The sequence below is a fragment of the Leucopleurus acutus genome (genome assembly GCF_964270905.1).
Source record: "Leucopleurus acutus genome assembly, chromosome: 20".
NCBI classification, from domain to species: domain Eukaryota; kingdom Metazoa; phylum Chordata; class Mammalia; order Artiodactyla; family Delphinidae; genus Leucopleurus; species Leucopleurus acutus.
Window position 1 is genome coordinate 52,699,981 of NC_139162.1, and position 16,755 is coordinate 52,716,735.

A 16,755-nucleotide genomic window follows, 5' to 3' on the forward strand; every position below is an offset into this window, starting at 1 on the left:
TGGTGTGTTAGTTTCTGCTTTATAACAAAGTGAATCAGCTATACATATACATATATCCCCGTATCTCCTCCCTCTTGCGTCTCCCTCTCACCCTCCCTATCCCACCTCTCTAGGTGATCACAAAGCTGGTATCCCTGTGCTATGTGGCTGCTTCCCACTACCTATCTATTTTAGATTTGGTAGTGTATAAATGTCCATGCCACTCTCTTCATCCCAGCTTACCCTTCCCACTCCCCGTGTCCTCAATTTCATTCTCTACGTCTGCATCTTTATTCCTGTCCTGCCCCTTCAGAACCATTTTTTTTTTTTTAGATTCCATATATATGCGTTAGCAGACGGTATTTGTTTTTCTCTTTCTGACTTACTTCACTCTGTATGACAGACTCTAGGTCCATCCACCTCACTACAAATAACTCAGTTTTGTTTCTTTTTATGGCTGAGTAATATTCCATTGCATATATGTGCCACATCTTCTTTATCCATTCACCTGTCGATGGGCATTTAGGTTGCTTCCATTTCATTTCTGGCTATTGTAAATAGTGCTGCAATGAACATTGTGGTACATGACTCTTTTTGAATTATGGTTTTCTCAGGTTTGCCCAGTAGTGGGATTGCTGGGTCATATGGTAGTTGTTTTTAGTCTTTTAAGGAACCTCCATGCTGTTCTCCATAGTGGCTGTATCATCTAATTATAATTCTTGATAAACAACTAATGTAACTAATTGTGGCTTTGCAGTTTTTGCCTTTAGAAGCTTCCTTCATTTGTAGTCCAGTGGAACACAATTCAAGTTGCTGCTTCTTTTTTTTTTTTTAATTGTAATACGTATATATGTATTTCTTTATTAGGATGCCCTCAAGTACTTCTTGAATCTGGGTCTCCTGGGCTGCAGTCCTAACAAACCCCAAATAAATCCCTCTTTATTTCAGTCAGTCTCTGTTTCTGAAAGTCTGGTTAACAGTATACATTATGAAACGATCACCACAATCAAACTAATTAACATATCCATCACCTCTTATAGTTCCAATTTGTGTGTGTGTGTTGGGGGGGGCGGGTAAGGACACTTGAGATCTACTCTCTCAGCAAATTTCAAGTATACAATTAGTTACTATTTACTATAGCTGCCATGCTATACATTAGGTCTCCAGAATTTATTCATCTTATAATGGGAAGTTTATACCCTTTGATCAATATCTCTTTTCCCCCACAGCCTCTGGTAAGTACCGTTCCACTCACTGTTACTATGAGTTTGACAATTTTTTTTTAGATTCCACATATATGTCAGATCATGCCATATTTATCTTTCTGTGTCTGGCTCAGTCTAATTAAAACCTTTTCCTTTATTCACTGTAAAGACTGGTTTCTGTTGAGAATGCAAACAGTAGAGTCCTTAAAATCGCAGGCTCTGGTCCCAGGCTGCCTGGATTTGAATTCCAGATGTGCTCCTTGCTGGGCATGTTGCAATACATTTCTATCAATTGCTAAGAACAGGGGCCCGGCCCACAGAAAGCCTTTTATGTTAGTGGTTGTTATTACCCTATCATGCCCTGTATCCCACGTTTCTATTCTTCCCTTTTCTCTTTCCATATCCTAAGTTCTGAGCCTCTCAGGTCTCTCCATTTCCTCTTGGTGCTAACTCATGGAATTCCAGTGCTTGCCCTTGAAACACACAGGCCGTCCAAACAGCCCATGAAAGAAATCTCAACCAGAGGAGAAAAGGGTTCCTCTTCCCCTTGGCCTGCAGAAGAGTACAAACCATGCTGTGGCATAAAACTGCCTTTCTGTTATTTTACACAAGTTGTGTAAGACATATGATTTCAAAACTGCCGTCAAGTGTTCTTTAGCCTCTAAGAAGGTTGTAATCCTGATTGGTCGTGTGACTTAATCATTTGCTTTCCTGGTAATAACATTTAAATGGACATCTCTAGCTTTTCGAAGATATAAATACTGGTGAGCATTTTTTTAAGCTAGAAGAGTCACCATCACTTCTCCCTTCAGGCCATGACAAACCAGAAACCCTCGTGTGTTGTTGGAGCCACAAGATCAAAACTGTCTAGAGGACAGCTACCCTGGAGAGTTGCTCCAGACTTTGTATTAGTGAGAAACTGGTGTCTGGGTTAAGCTACTAAGATTTGGGGGTCAATTGTTACTGCAGCATGGTCTAGCCTAGTCTGACTAATACACTCAAGACTGTGCTAGGTTACTTATGTAAATAAAAGTTTGAAAATTTGAGGCGGTTTCAGTGGAATTTCCCCAGGTGCCAAGTGCCATCGGATAAAGACGGCTTTTAGGAATGGGTAAGCGCCTGGACCACTGCCACGCCGCTGATAACCTTTCTCCTGGGAGTGAAGTCTGCGAGCAGTAACACACAGGAGATGCAGCACGAGCAGGCTGTTGGTGGGGAATAGGACTTAAAGGGCATACGTCCCAGGGGATGGTACCTTTATGGGGTCACGGTCTGGCCCTCAGACTCACTGGGTTGGAAACTCCATCTTAACTGTGTCCTGTAAGTGAAAAGAGGTGGAGAGGCTGACTCAGGTTTGCTGCACATAAGTAAAAGATAACGGTTGGGACTTCCCTGCTGGCGCAGTGGTTAAGAATCCGCCTGCCAATGCAGGGGACATGGGTTCGAGCCCTGGTCCGGGAAGATCCCACATGCCACGGAGCAACTAAGCCCATGCGCTGCAACTACTGAGACTGCGCTCTAGAGCCCACAAACCACAACTACTGAGCCCACGTGCCACAACTACTGAAGCCCGCGCGCCTAGAGCCTCTGATCCGCAACAAAAGAAGCCACCCAATGAGAAGCCCGCGCACCTCAAAGAAGAGTAGCCCCTGCTCGCCACAGAGAAAGCCTGCGCGCAGCAACGAAGACCCAACGCAGGCAAATAAATATTTATTTTTAAAAAAGATAATGGTTAATGTTTATTGAGCATTGGCTATGCAGCCAACATGTGCTAAATTTGTTCATTCACTCATTCGCTCAATAATTATTCACTGGGCTTCCCTGGTGGCGCAGTGGTTGAGAGTCCGCCTGCCGATGCAGGGTCCCACATGCCGCGGAGTGGCTGGGCCCGTGAGCCATGGCCGCTGAGCCTGTGCGTCCAGAGCCTGTGCTCCGCAACGGGAGAGGCCACAACAGTGAGAGGGCCCGCGTAGCGCAAAAAAAAAAAACCAAAAAACAAAAATTATTCACTGAACTCCTAGTATGTGCCTACTACTGGGGATACAGCAGCAAAGGAAACAAACAAGGCTCCTGACCCGACAAAGCTCATTCTAGTGGGGGAAGACAAGTTTAATAAATAAGCAAGCAACTGTTTAATACGTCACGTGGAAGTACAGCTATACTAAACTCTCAATAAATATGTACGGAAGAAACAAGGGAGTTTCAGTGTTGAAGTCACCGGTCCAAGGTCATATGGCTAGCTCAGGACTCAGAGCCAAGGCTCCAACACTCAGGCCAGTCTTTATCATTCATTCACCCATTTTCTTTACTTACTCAACAAACATTTACTGAACATCTGCTATGTGTTAAATACTGTGCCCCTCCTGGAAGAGCTAAAGATTAGACTCTAACTTAGGGCAGGAGAGCTAATCACCTAGGTGACGGGATACGCCTCGGCCCCGTCCTCCGCGGAAACCAGGGATGACGTAGTACCACGGCGGGGCGTCTGTCGAATTCCCCATTAGTTCCGCCCGTCTCCGTCGTAGCCGCGCCTATCACCAAGAACCCGAAGAAGCTGGGGACACTTGGAGCCGGCAGGTTATTTCGGAGACCAGAAGCTTCTTTCATCCCGACCCCCGACGCCCGCTCCCAGGGGCTCCGCCTCCCACAAAGAGTCGCGCTCACGTCACAGGCACCACGACCGAACTCTGGCTAGGGTATCAGGAGACCTCCCCCTGCTCCGCTTCTCCTTCCCCTCACCTCTAGATTTGGTGAGCGGAGCGCGGAGACATATATTTGCAGCCAGACCCTCGGACCCGCCAGGGAAACTGCGACTCACCTTCTCAGTTGCCCCGCGAAAACTTCCGCTTGGGCGGAAGGCGCTGCGCGCGCACCCTCTCAGTCGCGGAAGGACTGCGGCCGCGCAGCCTACGCAGACCTCCGGCTTGCCCGCGAGCTGTGCCTTCCTGGGAACTCCATTTCCCAGGCACCTTCGCGGCAGACCAGCCCTCTGACTCAGGGCTGGGGGAGGGATTTTCCCTCATCGCCCAACCCCATTCCACATTCTGTGGAACGCTTCCTGGTTCTATTGCGCATATGCCAACGTGGAGCCAATCGTAAGGAGGGATGAACTACGAAGACTGACTAGGTTGTCCTTCAAAAGCTGGACTACAATACCCAGATGCCACCTGATGCCGAGTCTCTTTCTACTCTATTTCCCAGTGTGCTCAGCGGGGCCTCTAAGGACGAAGGGTGGAGATGGGAAGACAAGAAAAGGCGTTCGCATAGCTCTCTGGGAAACGGGGTCCTGGGGCTGGCGCGGAGGATCCTGGGTGGGGAGTAGCTCTGAAGAGATTCTCCCGGTAACGGAAGTGGCTGTGGGGAGGCGCGTGTCCGAGCAGTTGGGTCTCGGCTCCCACCCGTTTGGGGTCGAGTCTTTTAACCTGGCTGACCGCAGTCTCGAGGTGAGGAGACGCCGGGGCTGGGATCGCTGAAGACGAGAGGTGACGGAATGCTTTTGGGGAGACTTCGGCACTGGGCGAGTCGCCTTGGGCTGTGGGTATCTAGGTGGAGTCTTGAGCCCTTGTTCAGAGTTACAAGCCAGGATCTTGCTGAAGTGGTTTCCAACTCTCACCGGCAGCCCAGAGAGGATCGATTCTATTTTATTTTATTCTTGGGTGAGGAAACTGAGGCTGAAGGAGGGGGGTGAGTTGCCTGAAGTCTTTGGCAGAGCTGAGTCGGATCTTGAGGGATGAATGAATGGCAGTTCCTTAGAAAGTCAAGATATTTACCATTTATTTGGGCGCTATCTGTGTGCCAGGCGCCGCTCTGTCCTCGCATTTTCTCTTGTCAGCTCCTCAGCCACCAGGATCATCTCGGGAATCAGAATTTTTCAGAATTTAGAGAGTTAGTAGGGTGCATGTTTCATAACTAGGCAACACCCCCAAGCGAGATCTGGGGCAATTCTTGGAAATCGAGTATTTTTGCCGGAAAAGGCATGAATACCCACACTAAAGGGGAATAAAGAATATACATAGCCTGTGGCAATTCGGGTTCAGATTGGCTGCCAATTTTTGAATAAAGTTCTGGTTTTCAGAGCCTTACGTTTTCAGGATTGTAGACAAGAGATTGTGGATGAGTTGTATCTGCCCCATTTTGTATATGAAGAAACAGGCACAGAAAGGGTGAATGATCTGGCCATGGTCCCACACCAGGAAGAGGCAAGATTCCCTGACTCCAGGGCCTAAGGTTTTCCAGTCCTATTTGTCTCAAGTTATTATGACAGGCTGGGTGACCTTGAGCTTCGCATCAGGGCTCCAGTTTCTTCCCTCCCAGGGCTGAGAGTGTATGAGATGTGGACAGAACGGGATCTGGAAACTGTACGTAGAGTTCTCAAACTCAGATGTCTATGAGCGTCAGGCAGATAAGGAAAAGGAGAGCAGAGGTCTGGGTGAGGGCTGTGGGGCATCTGGGAGGGCTCACCCCATCTAAAGCGGGGTGCGGGGGTAGCTCTAAACGGCCTCCAACAAACTAGCTTCATGGGAATGCAGACCCCATGTGGCCAAATCCTAGGATTTTTCAGAAGCTGGAAATCAAGTTTTTAGGTGAAATCTCCCAGCTTTTAAGTTTGGGATTATTTAAAAGAATTTTCTGTCGAAACACTCAGTGCCAACTCAGGCCAGATAAAACACCTGTGGGGCTTCCCTGGTGGCGCAGTGGTTGAGAGTCCGCCTGCCGATGCAGGGGACACGGGTTCGTGCCCTGGTCCGGGAAGATCCCACATGCCGCGGGGCGGCTGGGCCCGTGAGCCATGGGCGCTGAACCTGCGCATCCGGAGCCTGTGCTCCAAAACGGGAGAGGCCACAACAGTGAGAGGCCCGCGTACCGCAAAAAAAAAAAACACCCCAAAACAAAAAACATCTGTGGATTGGACATAGGGAACAGACTTCTGGTTGCCAAGGGGGAGGGGGACTGGGGGAGGGACAGATTGGGAGCTTGGGATTAGCAGATGCAAACTATTATATATAGACTGAATAAACAACAAGGTCCTACTATGTAGCACAGGGAACTACATTCAATATCCTGTAGTAAACCATAATAGAAAAGAATATGAAAAAGAATATATATATATACACACATATACTGTATGTACACATATATATAAATAACGGAATCACTTTGCTGTATACCAGAAACTAACACAATGTTGTAAATCAACTTTACTTCAATAAAATAAAATTTTAAAAATCTGTGGATCAAATTATACTAAGAAGTCACGGCTTAACCTCTGTTGTGAGGGAAATCCTCGTTGGGTAAAATGTTAGCACTTATTATAGGTCTACCACATTCCCTTATCTGCAGTCACAAAATCTAGAAAGCTCTGAAAACCAAACATTATTTTCCATGGATTTGGTGCCCGCAACTGATTAGAACTGCTGTGATTTATTACTTTTACTTATCCTACCTAGAGTGAATATTGATACCTCTGTTCTAGAAATATCAAAGTATTCAATTATGAAATGCTCCTGCCAGCGCCCTCCCCCCACCCCGCTGCATTGGGATTCTAATGAAATACACCATATATATGGTGGATCACCTTTTTTTTTAAGAGTTTTTTTTTTTGGATGTGGACCATTTTTTAAAGTTTTTATTGAATTTGTTACCATATTCCTTCCGTTTTATGTTTTGGTTTTTTGGCCATGAGGCATGTGGGATCTTAGCTCCCCAACCAGGGATCGAACCCACACCCCCTGCATTGGAAGGCGAAGTCTTAACCATTGGACAGCCAGGGAAGTCCCTGGATTATCTTTTTTTTTTTTTTTAAACGAATACCCATAGCTCTTTATTTATTTATTTATTTTTTGCGGTACGCGGGTCTCTCACTGTTGTGGCGGAGCACAGACTCCGGACGCGCAAGCTCAGCAGCCATGGCTTACGGGCCCAGCCGCTCCACGGCATGTGGGATCTTCCTGGACCAGGGCACGAACCCGTGTCCCCTGCATCGGCAAGCGGACTCCCAACTACTGTGCCACCAGGGAAGCCCCTGGATTATCTTCTTAAAATCTGAAAATTTCTGAATTCAAAGCATACCTGGCCCCAGAGACTTAAGAATTGTGGACCTGTGTCGTTGCTGATTCATGATATGGAATGCTTTTGACACCCCACAGGTATATGCTACTTAGGAAATACACAGTGGCCACACCACTGGTACAGTGTTTTGCATACTATGGGTGATGAAAATAACTCGGGGGGCAGTGACCATAATTTTTTTTAATGAAGTAAAATAAAAACAACCAGAATGGTAAACATCCCAGTCCATCCTACTTTGTAAGATGAAGTATTGTTTCATGAAGCTTTTGTTCAGTTATGTATGCAAATGAGTAGTCATGGTATATATTGTCTGTGTTACTGTGGGTCATGGTTTAAAAAAAAAGGTTGAAGAAACATCAACAGTCTTGGAGGCTCACCTGGACTCAAGTCTTAGAGATGAGAATCAGAAATATCAGAAGCATCGTCCCAGGGGTTCAGTTAGAGACACATGTGTTCTGTCAACAAATATTTTAAAAATCCCTACTGTGTGCCAGGCACTGTGCACACAGTGGGGAGCAAGACAGAAGGTTCCGCCAAGGTGATAGATCTGAATCTCCACCTCTCCCAAGTGGGTATTTACTGGCTGTATTTACTGACTGTGAGTGCCAAGAAGGGTTGTGAAGTGGCCTTGAGGGCTCTGAAGCACAGGAGGAACGTGGGGCTGGGTGGTTTCAGTAAATAGAATTGTTGTGGTTCCTGCAGGGAGACTTATGTTCTGACTCCTCCTCCTGCTTCTGGAAGTTTTGGGGGCTCCTCCAGCGTGGCCAGAGTCAGCCCTAGGAGGAAGGGACACTTTCTCCCAGGAGGGGGAGCTTAATGGAGGACTCGGCTGCTGGGCCCGCATTGGCTATGACTGAGGTGAGTCAAGGGTCCCTCCCTATCCTAACCCATCATCCCCAAAGGCTGCACAGCTGGCCTGCCTTGTTCTGGCTCACTGTCTTATCATGGTCCCCAACTCGATCTTTTTTTAAAAAATTAATTAATTAATTTATTTTTGGCTGCGTTGGGTCTTCGTTGCTGTGCGCAGGCTTTCTCTAGTTGGAGCGAGCGGGGTCTACTCTTCGATGCGGTGCGCGGCCTTCTCATTGCGGTGGCTTTTCTTTGTTGCAGAGCATGGGCTCTAGGTGCGCAGGCTTCAGTAGTTGGGGCTCGCGGGCTCCGCGGCATGTGGGATCTTCCCAGACCAGGGCTTGAACCCATGTCCCCTGCATTGGCAGGTGGATTCTTAACCACTGCACCACCAGGGAAGTCCCCCAGCTCGATCTTCTTAAAGGAAAGCCCTCACACTGTCGCTCTCCTGCTCAGTATCCTTCCAGGAATCCTTATTGCCTATAGGATAAAATCCAGGTTTCTGAGCCCATCCCTGCGTGACCTGGGTCCTGCCCCCCTCCACACTGTCTTCTCCGTGTCCCCACACACGCCGTACTCCCTCCTTGGCCTGGTGGTAAAATGTTACTCTGTACTTTCCAGCTTCCCGCCTTTGGTCAGGCTCCTCCCTCTGCTAGAATATACCCCGCCCACCATCTCTGGCTGGTGAGTCTTCCACGGCCTTCAAGACCCAGCTCATTCCCCCCACTTTCCCTGGGCAGCGTCAGCTCCTCCCCGCTCTGGTCTCCCATATCACCCCTGCTGCCTCAGCTGTAGCACAAATCCACCCGGATGGGGTGTCCCTGACTATATCTGTCAGCCCCACCAGACTTGGCGCTCCACGGGTACAAGTACTGATTGGGACTCATCTCTGGGTCCCCAGGGACCATCACCGGTTTGGCACACAGGAAGCCTCAAGATGTTTTTTGTTTGTTTGTTTGTATTTTAATATTTATTTGTTTGCGCTGGGTCTGAGTTGTGGCAGATGGGCTCCTTAGCTGCTGCTTGGCAGCTCCTTAGTTGTGGCACGCATGTGGGATCTAGTTCCCTGACCAGGGATGGAACCTGGGCCCCCTGCACTGGGAGTGCGGAGTCTTATCCACTGTGCCACCAGGGAAGTTCCTCAAGGTGTTTGTGGAATGAGTAAATGAAACAGAAACAGGCTCACATACACAGAACAGACTTGTGGTTGCCAAGTGGGAGGGGGTGGGGGAGGGAAGGATTGGGAGTTTGGGATTAGCAGATGCAAACTATTATATATAGAATGGATAAACAACAAGGCCTTACAGGGAACTATATTCAGTATCCTGTGATAAACCATAAGGGAAAAGAACGTGAAAAAGAATGTATATGTATAACTGAATCACTTTGCTGTACAGCAGAAATTAACATAACATTGTAAATCAACTATAATTAAAAAAAATTTTTTTAATTAAAAGAACTTAAAATCTTGAACAAACACTGAAAAAAACAAAAGCCAAGGTAGATGGATGTCAGGATCAGGCAGACCCACCTCTGTGACCTTGAAGGAACCTCACGTCTCCTCTTCAAGACTCCTGTCCTTTCCTAGAAAATACGGGGATGCCCAGTGTCTTACATCTGAAGGTTCTCACAAGACGACTTTTGCCAAAGGCCTGGGGCATGGGGGGCTGGGGGTGCTGAGTAAGCCGTTGGCCCCTCCCTGACCCCAGCCCCGCAGTCATCACTGACAGTGTGTTGCATTCCAGGAATTTGCGACCCTCGAGGACGTAGCCATGGACTTCACCTTGGAGGACTGGGAGCAGCTGGGGCTGGACCAGGGGGACTTGTTCTGGGACACAGCACTGGACAACTACCAGAACCTCTTCCTGCTGAGTGAGTGTCCACCTCAGCCCCAGGGGTCTGTCACTGCCCTGCTCGGTGATCACCCGTGGCTCTCTTGTCACCCATGGAAGGGGCCCGTGCCTCCTGAGCGCCTCAGACCAGCGTACTCAGCTGGCCGATTCTGCAACATTGGCAATGCCTGGCGACCTTTTTGATTGTCACCAGTTGGCAGTGGTGGGTGTGCTCCTGGAATCCAGTAGGTGGAGCCCAGAGGTGCTGCCACATATCCCAGAATGCAGGGATTATCCAACCCCAAATGGCAGTAGTGCCCAGGTTGAGAAACCCTGATCTGGCCCCTGCCTTTCCTGTTATCATAGTAGAAGAATTCCTCCAGCTGACACTTAGGGATCTTTGCATTTGCTGTTCTCTGTCCCCTCCCTGACTCAGGGCTTCCCCTTTTTTCTTTTTTCCCTTAAAAAAAAAAAATTATTTCTGGCTGTGTTGGGACTTTGTTGCTATGCGCGGGCTTTCTCTAGTTGCGGCGAGTGGGGGCTACTCTTTGTTGCGCTGTACAGGCTTCTCACTGTGGTGACTTCTCTTGTTGCAGAGCATGGGCTCTAGGTGCGTGGGCTTCAGTAGTTGTGGCACGTGGGCTCAGTAGTTGTGTCTCGCGGGCTCAGTGGTTGTGGCGCACAGGCTCAGTTGCTCCGTGGCATGTGGGATGTTCCCAAACCAGGTTCGATCCCTGGTCCGGGAAGAGCCGACGTTGGGATCCCACTTTGGCAGGCGGATTCTTAACCACTGCGCCACCATGGGGCTTCCCTTTTTTAAGACAAACTGCAACCCCATGAGCACTCCCTGCTTTTCCCCTGCCCGGCTTGCCCACTGCTCCTTCATGTTCTGACGGCTCATTTTATGGTCTGCCTCCCTCTGCTAGGATGGGAGCTTCCTGCGGACAGGGACTCGTGCTGCTCCCTGGTGGAGCCCCCGTGTCCGGAACGGACAGTACCCGCTTTGGGGACTCAACGAATAGATGAGTGAGCAGCAAGAGCCGCTGTGTCAGGAGCTGGGTCTTGTGCTGGGCAAGCGCTTACAGTCCTCTCCTCCCATCTTCCAGTCACCGTGCAAGGAAGTCTGGCTCCCTGTTTTCTTGATCCTCCTGAAATCGAGGTTCAGAGAGGGGAATTCACCTTCCCAGCTCTGTGGGAGTCCCCAGGAGCACCCCGACATTTGGTGATTGACTAGGAGGACTCTTGGGACTCAGCGAATGGTCCTACTCACGGCCATTGCTTAATTCCCCCAGCGACCAGATGCGCCAACACATATGAAATGTCTACGAGGATGCTCATTAGAGACCCAGCACCCAGGTTCTTTACCGGGGGCTGGTCGCATAGGCACCCTCTGCCTGCCACGTACCCAAATCCGAGACTCCCCGAAGGGAAGCAGGCATTTGGGCACAGGGAGCCCCTCTTATTGGTTAGGGAATGCTGGAACCCCCCACTCCCGAAATCCAGGTTCCCAGACACCAGCCAAGGGCCAGCCTTGCGAGCAGGCCTTTCCAAGGAGAGCAGGCAGCCTGCGGCGCTAACCATTCTCCCTGGGCTGTGAACAGCAGTGTCACCCAGGGAGGGAGCGGCAGGGCTAAGACACTAGGTGGAGCCTGTGCTGCTCTGCATCCATGTCACCTCATTCTGATCAGCTCATTTCCCCTTCTCAAGTTCCTTGCTTCTTTCTTTTCCAAAAGCAGAAAAAATAATTTATTCCAAAAGATTTTTAAAAAGGAAAAAAAGGATTACACACTGAAAAATATCATTTCATGTAATTTTATTGCATTGGGGCAGATTTTCTCTAAACTGCTCAATGTACGCTACAGAAGCAGCTTGTGGGAGGTCAAATCTCAGTGTCTGCAATTTTTAAATTACAATCCATGGTAGAAATGTGTTTCCCTTGACTCCCTGGCACACGTTTGTGTGTCTATATATATGAGTGGTGTAACCGTTTGCTATGGCGCTCTTGCAGATGCCACAAATGTGGCTGAAAACAGCACACACTGACTGATGGTTCTGGAGGTCAGAAGTTTTTTGTTTTTTGTGGTTGTTTTTAATTTATTTGTTTTATTTTATTTTTGGCTGAGTTGGGTCTTCATTGCTGAGCACGGGCTTTCTCTAGTTGCAGCGAGTGGGGCTACTCTTCGTTGTGGTGCGCGGCCTTCTCATTGCAGTGGCTTCTCTTGTTGCAGAGTATGGGCTCTAGGTGCGTGGGCTTCAGTAGTTGTGGCACGCAGGCTCAGTAGTTGTGCCTTGCGGGCTCTAAAGCGCAGGCTCAGTAGTTGTGGCGCACGGGCTTAGTTGCTCCGTGGCATGTGGGATCTTCCCAGACCAGGGCTCGAACCTGTGTCCCCTGCATTGGCAGGCGGATTCTTAACCACTGCGCCACCAGGGAAGCCCCATGGAGGTCAGAAGTTTGAAGTGGGTCTGCCTTGGCTGAAATCCAGGTGTGGGCATGGCTGGTTCCTTCTGGAGGCTGTAGGGGAGAATCTCTTTCCTTGCCCTCTTTCAGCTAAAAGATGAAGCCTACTTGCTGGGCTCATGACCTCTCATCTTTGAAGTTAGCAGTGGCTTTCTCCCCACTGTAGCACATTTCCCCAGGGATTACAACTCTGTGCTCCCTTCCTTGAGAAAGTTTGCAGGGGGGTAGAGTGCGGGATTGAGCTCTGGGACCCCAACACACTTCACGGGGCCTAGCCCACGGAGGCCTCTGGCCGTGTGTGGTCCATGGGTGAATGAATGAATCTCAGATGGCCGAGGAAGTACCTGCCTCTCCCTGGCCACTCTGCTCATTCCTCAAGAGCTGTTACAGATCCTTTGTGTTCCCAGGCCCAGTTGTCACAGCTCTGATCATTCTGGATTGTGACTGTCCAGGTCCCTCTCCTCCACTGGACTGGGAACCCTGTAGGGCAGGCGTTCCTGGAGTCACCCAGTGCTGCATCTGGTCCTTGGGAGCCGTGCGCTGGATAAGGTGCTGAATAGTCAGGAGAGCTGGGAAGTTCCCACTCAGTGGCTGGATGACCCTCCATGCTGCTGTCATCTGGTTGGTGACAATGCTTTTCTCTCCCTTCAGATTCCCCCAGACCCAACCTGACCTCCCATCCAGATGATGGGGAAGAGCTGGCGGCCCTGGCGAAAGGAAGCCCAGAGTCAACAGGCCCTGGTGAGTGGGCAGAGAGGGCCCACCAGCACCCAGCGAGCAGGAGGGTGGAGGGGTCGTGGGGTGTGGCCCTTTGTGGGCCCTCCATCTTTGGACCTCCATCCCACCCAGTTTGTCTACCCAGACAGCTTGATCCCCTGCTTCCGGGCTTCACTCTGCCTTGCACTGGCTTTAGGTCCAGGACCCTCACCCAGCATGCCTTATCTCTGCCTGCTTCTGTGTTCAGCACATGGTTGTCCTGTTGCCCTTCCTCTGTCCCCTCCACATCCTTCCAGACTCAGCAGGGGTTGGCCTTCCATTCCCTGAGTTGGTCTCTCCACCTTCTTGCCTTGTGCCCCTTGAGCACTGTGGACCCCCTGTCTACCTGTTTCACCGCCCTTTCATTCAGGCCCATCCTTCCTTCCTGGTCCACAGGGCCTAGCAGATGGCCCATCTGTTAGTAACTCAAGCCTGGGCCTAAATGCTGCCAAGAGCCTTTGGTCTGCCCTCTTCCAGGCCACGGTTTCTCCAGGGGATCCAGTCAAGCAGTGAGGATTCCCAGGTGTTAACACTGGTTGAGACATCCCCAGGAGGAAAAAGCAGAGGCAGGGCCCTGCCTGGGGCACTGGAGGCTTTTCTCATTGTTAGGCTGTTAACATGAGGAGAAGGACCCCTGAACCAGAGGCCACGGAGTGGAGGCTGCATGGCTCAGTCTCAGCCTGCACCCCAGCCGTCAGCCTGGAGCTCTATTCTCTGCTCACCTCTCATGAGCTTGTGAACATGGACCTTCTGTAGCCTCCCGTTGAGCACACAGGTGTTTTCACATAGGCCCAGGCTCCTGCAATCGTGGATTTCTGTTTCTGCCACCTTAACATCCAGGCTGGTTCCAAGCATGTGTAACCATGTGCAAACCACCTTTGGATGTGGTTACAATGATAACCACGTGGTAACAATCATATTGCATTGTTATCATTTATACCTCTTTTCCATTGAGTGCACTTCTCTAGGAAGTGGGCCTTAGCTGATGGGGGTGATGGTGGAGAGTATCCACTGAGAGCCTCCACTTCTTTGTGGAACCCTCGAGGTTGCCCAGCTTCCCTCTTAATCCTCCTGGAAATGGGCTCTGTTTCCTGTGATGCCAGTTCCAGCTGGATCACCACTCTGGCCCTGTCTCCTTCATCTCCTTGCCAGATAGGCCTGACTCAGGACCCATCACCTGTTCTCCCTTTTGTCTGCTCTCAGCGTTCAGCTCCCGTCTTTAACCCCCAGGGCACAGGAGACATTTGCTCTTGCCCTCTCTTTCAGACACTGCTGAGGCCAAGACCTCTCCTCTGCCACAGGATTTCTTGGATGAAGGAATCTTCCAGGAGATTACTGAGATGTTTTCCAAGGATGGCCTCTGGAACTCCCATCTGGAAGAAGCCTACATAGATCAGAGCTGGTTAGATAGTTTGCTTGGAGATCCGGAAAGTCTTCTGAAGTCCGATATTGTTACCAGCAAGGAAAGTCCCACAGAATGCAAGAGCCACGAACTCGAGAGCCACAAACTCAAGAGAGGCCTTGGTCCCAAGTCCCTCCCTTTCCCAGGAGCAGGTTCTGTGACTCCTGATCTTCCTGAAAGGAGCCTGACACCTGCTAAGTCTCAGGAAAGTGGGAATGACTTTGGGTGCTACTCAGACCAGAGCCAGCAGGATAACATCCAGGGAGGGGAGAAACCTTATAAATGTGGTCAGTGTGAGAAGAGCTTCAGCCAGAGCTACCATCTGATCCAGCACTGGATTCTTCACACTAGGGAGGACCCCACTGTGCCTCAAGAGAATGAGAAAGATGTCAACCAGAGTTCTTGCCTTTTTGTGCAGCCAGTGTCTCACACAGGCTCCAATTCCTATGTGGGTAACAAGTGTGGGAAGACTTCTAGTCAGAATACATACCTCCTGTGGCATCAGAACATTCACAGTGAAGAAGAACCATGTAAGAGTCAAGACAGTGATGGTCCAGCAGGTCAAGACTCACACCCTGTTGAGTGTCACAAACCACCCCCAGGTGGCAAATCCGACAAATGTAATGAATATGGTGAGAGTTTCAGCCAAACCTTTCATCTCACCCGGTATCAGAAAACTCACACTCGGAAACTCTACGAATGTGCCAGATGCAAGGCAATCTTCAACTTTAACAAATACCTCCTCCAACATCAGAAAATTCATGCTGCAGAAAAGACCGCTGTGTGTCAGGAGTGCGGGAAGGCCTTCAGGCGAAGCTCCTTGCTTGTCAAACACCAGTCTGTTCACACTGGAGAAAAACCTTATAAGTGCAACGAGTGTGGGAAACGCTTCAGTCATATCCTGACCTTAAAGACCCACCAGAGGGTTCACAGGGGCGAGAAGCCTTACGAATGCAACACATGTGGGAAAGCCTTTTACCGGAACACTCACCTTAATGAACACCAGAGGGTTCACACGGGCTACAGGCCCCACAAGTGCCACCAATGCATCAAGAGTTTCACCCGGCCCTCCCACCTAAATCGACACCTATCCATTCACGCCATAGAAAAGCCCTACAGCTGTGCAGAATGCAAGGAGACCTTCAGCCACAATGAACACCTTGTTCAGCACCAGAAAATCCACGCGGTAGAAACCCCCTACGAATGTCAGGAGTGTGGTGAGCGCTTCATTTGCCACTCTACCCTAACTTGCCACCAGAGCATTCACACCAGAGAAAAACAAGGACTCGACGAGAGCAGGAAGATCTTGAATGAGAACCCAGAGCACAGAGAGTCTCCAAGGGTCAGTGAGAAGCGCTTTAAGTGTAACAAATGTGAGAAAACCTTTAGCTGCAGCAAATACCTGACTCAGCATGAGCGGATTCATGCCAGGGTGAAGCCCTTTGAGTGTAACCAGTGTGGGAAGGCCTTTAGCCAAAGTTCACAGCTCATCCGCCACCAGAGGATCCACTCTGGAGTGAGGCCGTATGAATGTAGGGACTGCGGGAAGGCCTTTGTTCATAGTGCCTCCCTTGCCAAACATCAGTCCACCCATAAGAGTGAGCACCCCTTTCAATGTAACAAAAGTGGAAAGACCTTCAGCCAAAGTGCATGTCTCTCAGAACATCAGTTAATCCAAACTGCAGAGGAGCCCTTTAAACCTAACAAGTGTGACGAAGTCTTTGCCTACAGTAACCACCTTGTTCAGCATCAGGGAACTCAGGCAGGAAAGAAGCCCTTTGAGCAAAATGAATGCGGGAAAACATCACAGCAGAGCTCGTGCCTTTCCAAGCATCAGAGAATTCACACAGGTGAGAAGCCCTATGAATGTGGTGACTGTGGGAAAACTTTCAACCTGGGTGCTCAACTCATCCGACACCGGAGGATTCACACTGGAGAAAAGCCTTACGTTTGTCAGGAATGCGGGAAAGCCTTCAGCCAGAGCTCGTGCTTTTCTAAGCATCAGAGAGTTCACACAGGTGAGAAACCCTACGAATGTGGCGACTGTGGGAAAACCTTCAGCCTGGGTGCTGCACTCATCCGACACCGGAGGATTCATACTGGAGAAAAGCCTTACGTTTGTCAGGAATGCGGGAAAGCCTTCAACCAGAGCTCCTGCCTTTCTAAGCATCAGAGAGTTCACAGTGGGGAGAAGCCTTTTGTGTG

At 49.7% G+C, this 16,755-nt stretch overlaps 1 protein-coding gene across 2 annotated transcripts in view; it reads right to left on the reverse strand.

Moving 5' to 3' along the window:
* VRK3 (VRK serine/threonine kinase 3) overlaps window positions 1-2,504 on the reverse strand; it is a 41,186-nt gene extending 38,682 nt beyond the window's left edge. For both annotated transcript variants that reach the window (XM_082863486.1, XM_082863485.1), the window contains exon 1: window positions 2,440-2,504. The gene's annotated coding sequence lies outside the window, so the exon portion shown is untranslated. The remainder of the gene's footprint in view (window positions 1-2,439) is intronic.
* Window positions 2,505-16,755: the final 14,251 nt, after the last annotated feature.